This window comes from Gossypium hirsutum, chromosome D06 (assembly GCF_007990345.1).
Source record: "Gossypium hirsutum isolate 1008001.06 chromosome D06, Gossypium_hirsutum_v2.1, whole genome shotgun sequence".
Classification (NCBI taxonomy): domain Eukaryota; kingdom Viridiplantae; phylum Streptophyta; class Magnoliopsida; order Malvales; family Malvaceae; genus Gossypium; species Gossypium hirsutum.
Window position 1 is genome coordinate 60,160,905 of NC_053442.1, and position 6,554 is coordinate 60,167,458.

Here is a 6,554-nt window from a genome sequence, read left to right on the forward strand (position 1 = left end):
ACCCCCAGACATCAGAGTTCTTTAAAGCAAGAATCTGGAGTGAAACCAGGCACTGAGAAGCTCCAGTTCACAACAATTCTGATGTCATATAAGGAGCTGTATCAAAGCTTGTTTGATGCACATGTTGTTGCTCCTCATTACTTAAAACCCAGGCAACCCCCGTATCCCAAATGGTATGACATGAACGCACAATGTGACTACCATGCGGGAATTACAGGGCATTCAATAGAGAATTGTATTGCCTTCAAGAAGCTAGTTGAAAAATTCATCAACATGGGTATTGTCAAGTTGGGTGATTCATCTAGTGCAAAAAACCATCTACCCAATCATGTTGACAACGGGATGAATGAGATGTATGAAGCAATGTTGGCAAGTGTTCACACTAATGGCATATATGAGGACAGAATTGGGAAGGGACCTTGTTAAATGTTCGCCCTTATGAATTTTGGAGTGTTCTAAACAATTAGACTGCGAAAGAAATTCCTATAGTTTTTAGAGCTTTTCTAGAGTAATGTTCAGAACATTTTTGTTGTTTTAAGCCTAGAGGCAATAAGAACTCTTTTGTGAAATAGGCTAATGTCTGGACATCATTATTTTAATGGAATGTATCTTTGCGATCTTTTTGAACCAATATTCTTTCATTTCTTATCAATGATTGTTTTTATTCTTTTATTCTTTCTTCCAAATCATTATTGCATTCATAGTCATATTGTACATAACTTCATATATTATTTGTATATTCTTTTGTACTTACAGTAGGTCCCTGAATATCAACGACATGAATGACACTACTACAGACTCGGATTCTCCTTTTGAGCGAGACATGTGTTTAGAGGGATCTCATGGCTTTGAAGATGACATAGATTGTAGCCTGTCTCGAGACTTATTGAGGATGATAGAACAAGATGAAAAATAGATCATACCTTACAAAAGTCAGTGGACAGTAAGCTTAGGAGAGGAGAAAGAGGTAAAGATTCGAGTTTGCATCATCGCAGAGATAAAGCGAGACGTCATTGAGTTACTCTAAGAATTCAAAAATGACTTCGCATGATCAAGATTCGCCTTAGCTACTTAGACGTGTGAACGCTATTGAAGCTAAAAATATTGGAAAAAGTCTATAAGGGTGTCTGAGGAATACATGCTAATAGTTTTGCAATGGCCAAGCAAATCATAAGATTCGGGTACTACTGGTCCACCATAGAAGAGGGCTGCATTAGTTATACCAAGTGCCATTTATAGGGTCAAGATTTATGTGCTTCTCTCATCTCTTCATGTTATGACCTTCCCATAGATTTTCTCTATGTGGGGCATGGAGGTGATGGGCCCATCTCGTCAAAGCTTTTAGCCAATATTAATTCATCTTTGTGGTCTTCGATTACTTCACTAAGAGGGTGGAAATAGCTTCATATACGAATGTCACAAGGTCGAAGTCATTAAATTCCTTTCAAAAAAAATTAGGAGTCGATAAAAAAAGGACAATGTTAGAAGTTTTTAGTCTGTTCAAATATTAGATGCTGTAGGTAACCAAAAAAAAAAGATCGTGAGAAAGACGACCGAGACTTGTAAAGATTGGTATAAGGAAGTTACCATTCACCCTCTATGCTCATCAAACGACGACTAGGACCTTTACCGGGGTAACACCTGGCCCATTGGTTTATGGAATGTTAAAAGCTTCCTGTCATGGTCAAATGATATGAGCTTAAGACAAAGAGATTAATCCTAGAAAATGTGGATGCCAAATTAGGAAAGACCTTATGTTGTAAAAAAAAAAAAGCCTGTTCTGGAAGAGCACTGATATTAACCGAGATGGATGCCAAAGACTTGCCCAATCTAGTGAATTCAAATTCAGTCAAGAAGTATTTTACCTGCAAATGAAGAAACCAAGGTGAAAATCCACAAAGGGTATCTTGGGTAAAAACAAACTCTACCAGGGCAATGTCGTTCTCTTGTGCCTATCACGGTTTTGCCTATTGAAGACGAGATTCTTTCTGAGTTTTTGGATCCAATCTCAATCAATGAGGAATGTTCAAAGTTATCCATCATGGTCAAATGCGCCAAAAGTAAACGATGCGAGCTCAAAAAAAAATTTGCCCTAGAGAATTTCATGAGAAGGACATGGTACTGAAGAAGATCCTTCCCATACAAAAAGAACCTCATGACAAGCTGGGAAAAACCTAGTGGGGAAGGCCTTATCTGGAAAAGTGTCAATCTTGATCGGAAGGGATAACAAGGACGATCCTAATCCTATGGGTTTAGATTCAATAAAAAATACAAAAAAAAAGAGAAAGAAAGAAAAAAAGAAGAAAGAGAATAAGAAGAAGAAGAATAGAAAAGAAAAGGAAAAAAGGAGAGGCCAAGGTGAAAACCCACAAAGGGCGCCTTGAGACCAAAGGGGATTTGAGTTGAAAACCCAAAAAGGGCAGCTAAAATTTTGAAACAAAATGGGGTACGAAGTGATCAGAGCGGCTTAAATTTTGGATCAAATTGGGGCATGGTGGTGATCAGAGTAGCTCAAATTTTGATCAGATCGGGGCATATGATGATCTTGCCATACTAAAACAACAAGAAAAGGTAGGCGACATCTTGGAGCATCGACAAAGTCCTGAAGATCTCCTAAACACATGTCAAACTCAGAATGGTCTTTCAAAAAGTTTGTACAGAGAAGTTCAGGTTGCGATATCTAGGGCATCTAGCCCTCATACTATTTATATTGAATTTGTTATTCTTGAAATACTTCTTTCTTTTCCAAGATACATGTTCAAATCAATTTCTCTTTTTATTCTTGCCATCCTTGATAATTTATTCATTTTGAGCTATGCTCTCAAATCAATTCTATTTTATCTATCGTTATGATCTTTTGCAAGCATGTTGCATTAGAATAATGATTAATGGACTAATAATACTTTCACAATGGAAGTTTTGCATATTACTCTAAAAGTTTCTAAATAATATAGGAACCTGAAACCGGACTATTGTTTAGAAAACACCAAGTTTAAAGGGTGAAATATCTAAGAAGGAAGGATCTAAGTTAAAGACTATCCTTTCAGATTTTGTTGTCCAAACATTAATTGAACAAAATGACAAGATGCCGTGTTGGTGACAAAACTTCAATGAACAAACAAGTAATGATCACCGAGTGATAAGAAAAGGTTTTCTTAAAGAAGAAAATTTTGCAATTGTGCATGAGCATTTGGTATGACACCTTGGGAATGGGGTAAAAGAACCAAAAAGCTTCACATTCTATATCATTAAATTATGATAACAGAGGATCGAGAAAAAGGCCAGGTCTTTCTATCATTGGGTTACAAAGGGAGAAAGATGATTCAAATTTTGTATCCAGTGGATTGAACCTTGAAGATTACAGTAGGGGAAATCCGACCAAGTGAGAGATGAGCATTACCAACAAGACAAAATAGCATTCGGACATGTTGGCAATAAAGCCTTATTGAGCAAGGGGCATTAACAACTCAAACATTGAAAGATCATTTTCAATTTGCATTCATGCATACACATTTAGTTAGGATATTTTGATTCATTTTGATCATAATCACTAGGCATAAATAGGTTCATATAGGTCATGTTCCCAAGAGAACAGACCAATGAAGTTACAGATCTTGCTTTCCTGCACTGATAGCGAAGCAAATCGAAGAAACCATAGTTTGCAATTCAAAGATTGAATCCACAACGGTGAATCTTACTTCCCAGGCGATGCAGCGAAGCATTTTGAAGCTACAACGGCGAATCTCACTTCCCTGACATTGCAATTCAAAGATTGAAGCCACAACGATAAATCTTACTCCCAGGCGATGCAGGGGAGCAGATTGAAGCTACAATAGTGAATCTCACTTCCCCGACATTGCAATTTAAAAGATTGAAGCTACAACAGCGGATCTTACTTTCCTAGCATTGCAGTGGAACAGATTGAAGCTACAGCAGTGGATCTTACTTCCCGGGCAATTAAAAAGATTGAAGCTACAACAGCGGATCTTACTTTCCTAGTGTTGCAGTGGAACAGATTGAAGCTACAACAGCGGATCTTGCTTCCCTGGCAGTTAAAAAGATTGAAACTACAATAGCGGATCTTACTTTCCTAGCATTGCAGTGGAACAGATTGAAGTTATAGCAGCGGATCTTACTTCCCTAGCAATTAAAAAATATTGAAGCTACAACAACGGATCTTATTTTCCTAGTGTTACAGTGAAACGGATTGAAGTTACAACAGCAGATCTTGCTTCCCTTGCAATTAAAAATATTGAAGCTACAACAGCGGATCTTACTTTCCTTGCGTTGTAGTGAAACAGATTGAAGCTACAGCAGCAGATCTTGCTTCCCCGGCAGTTAAAAATATTGAAGCTACAACAGCGGATCTTACTTTCCTAGTGTTGCAGTGGAACAGATTGAAGCTACAACAGCGGATCTTGCTTCCCCGGCAGTTAAAAAGATTGAAGCTACAACAGCGGATCTTATTTTCCTAGCGTTGCAGTGAAACGGATTGAAGCTACAGCAACAGATCTTGCTTCCCTTGCAATTAAAAAGATTGAAGCTACAACAGCGGATCTTACTTTCCTAGCGTTACAGTGAAATAGATTGAAGCTACAGCAGCGGATCTTACTTTCCTAGCATTGCAGTGGAACAGATTGAAGCTACAGCAGTAGATCTTGCTTCCCCGACAGTTAAAAAGATTGAAGCTACAACAACGGATCTTACTTTCCTAGTGTTGCAGTGGAACAGATTGAAGCTACAACAGCGGATCTTGCTTCCCTGGCAGTTAAAAAGATTGAAGCTACAACAGCGAATCTTACTTTCCTAGCATTGTAGTAGAACAGATTGAAGCTACAGCAGCGGATCTTGCTTCCCTAGTAGTTAAAAAGATTGAAGCTACAACAGCGGATCTTACTTTCCTAGTGTTGCAGTGGAACAGATTGAAGCTACAACAGCGATTGAAGCTACAACAGCGATTGAAGCTACAACAGCGGATCTTGCTATGCCAATACACCCCTAATCGGTGGGCCCCACTAATCCCTCTTTATTCCGTCGTTTGGTTTAATGTATTGCTAATACGCGTGTAATACATTACTTTTCTAATCGGTGAAAACCACCGATTTCTAATCCCTCTCTTTTGCCCAGATTAGATGCCTCTTCAGTTTCCCCTCCCTGTTTTACCCTCTGCCTCAACCCGAGTCCAACTCCATTTTCTTCTTCACTTTCAACCCAGATCAAATCTGCCTCTATTTCTAAAACTAAAGAGAACCCTTTTTCTTCTTCACCATCTTTCATCTTTGTATCAATCTTTCCCCTTTCGATTTTCTTAAATTCTGTGGTTTCAATCTTTGATGCTTTCAGTTCAAAAGATTGGGTGGGGACGGTGCTCCAGTTACAAGTGCTCTCACTTGCTCTGCTCTTCTTGCTTTACTCTGCTTTGGGTCTTTTAAATAATAAGAAAGGTTGATACTTTTGGCCTGATCCTGTTCTTGAATTAGTTCTGCTTTTAGCTTTTGTTGAAGAATTTTTGTTGTATTACTTGCAAAGAAAGGATACAAGTGGGATTGAGAATAGATATTTTGATCTTTTATGTGTTCCCATAGCAATTTGTGTGGTTTCAACAATGTTAGAATTGAGATCTAACAGGTCCATTTACTCGAAATCGGTACGAGGTATTGGGTTGATTTTACACGGAACATGGTTTGTGCAAATGGGATTTTCATTTTACACTAATTTGATGGTTCATGGATGTAGCTTACATGAAAAAAGTAGAGGGAATTATACTATTAAATGCAGAAGTCACCCTGATTATCATAGAGCAAGGTTTATTGCCACATTGCAATTCAATTGCCATCTTGCTTTGCTTGTGGTTCTGGTTGTTGGGATGTTATCGCTTATTGGCAAAAGAAACGGTGTTGTTGTTGGTGCTTCAGGGGATGGTTTGCGGTATAAGCCATTAGGGGCTGAAATACAGCTAATGGATAGTAATGGGGGGAATTTCACTTTGGATTCCGATGATGATCTCGATAGTGGGATTAAAGAAGAAGATGGTTTGGTGAAAGAGAAGTCGGCTGTTGTGGAATTGGGTGGTAATGGCCATGCTTCACATGTCTGAGGTAAACATTTAGTGGTTTCTTTCGGATAGCTGGCTGAAAAGCATTGTAATTTTATTCTTTTGTAATGATATTAGTTAATAAGTGATGATTGACTTTGCATAAACTAAAATATACCCGTTTGTTTGTTGTTTTGGTCAATGAGATTTGAGTTCTATTTCGTGTTCTATCTGATTTTGATTCTCGTATGTTAATGCAGTTTTCGAGTTTAAAAATTGTATTGAGTGGTTTTGATTAATTACATCTATGGTCTGTCCAATAGGAGGATTGAATTACTTTGCACGTCATCAAGGCCTTTTCTTTTAGAGTTTCTAGTTTGCTTGAGCTTAAAATGTGGATGTGTTTTAGTAGCATTTTGTCTTTATATGTTTCTTACAAAAGTTCCTCTTATGTGCCTTTTACTTTTGTGAATCATGAGGATATTGATGGAACTTGAGCTTCAGTTTAGGTTTCTGGATT

The 6,554-nt window shown here is 37.9% G+C and overlaps 1 pseudogene; it reads left to right on the forward strand.

Moving 5' to 3' along the window:
* Positions 1-273: 273 nt before the first annotated feature.
* On the forward strand, positions 274-6,289 carry LOC107934186 (uncharacterized; annotated as a pseudogene).
* The last annotated feature ends 265 nt before the right edge of the window (positions 6,290-6,554 follow it).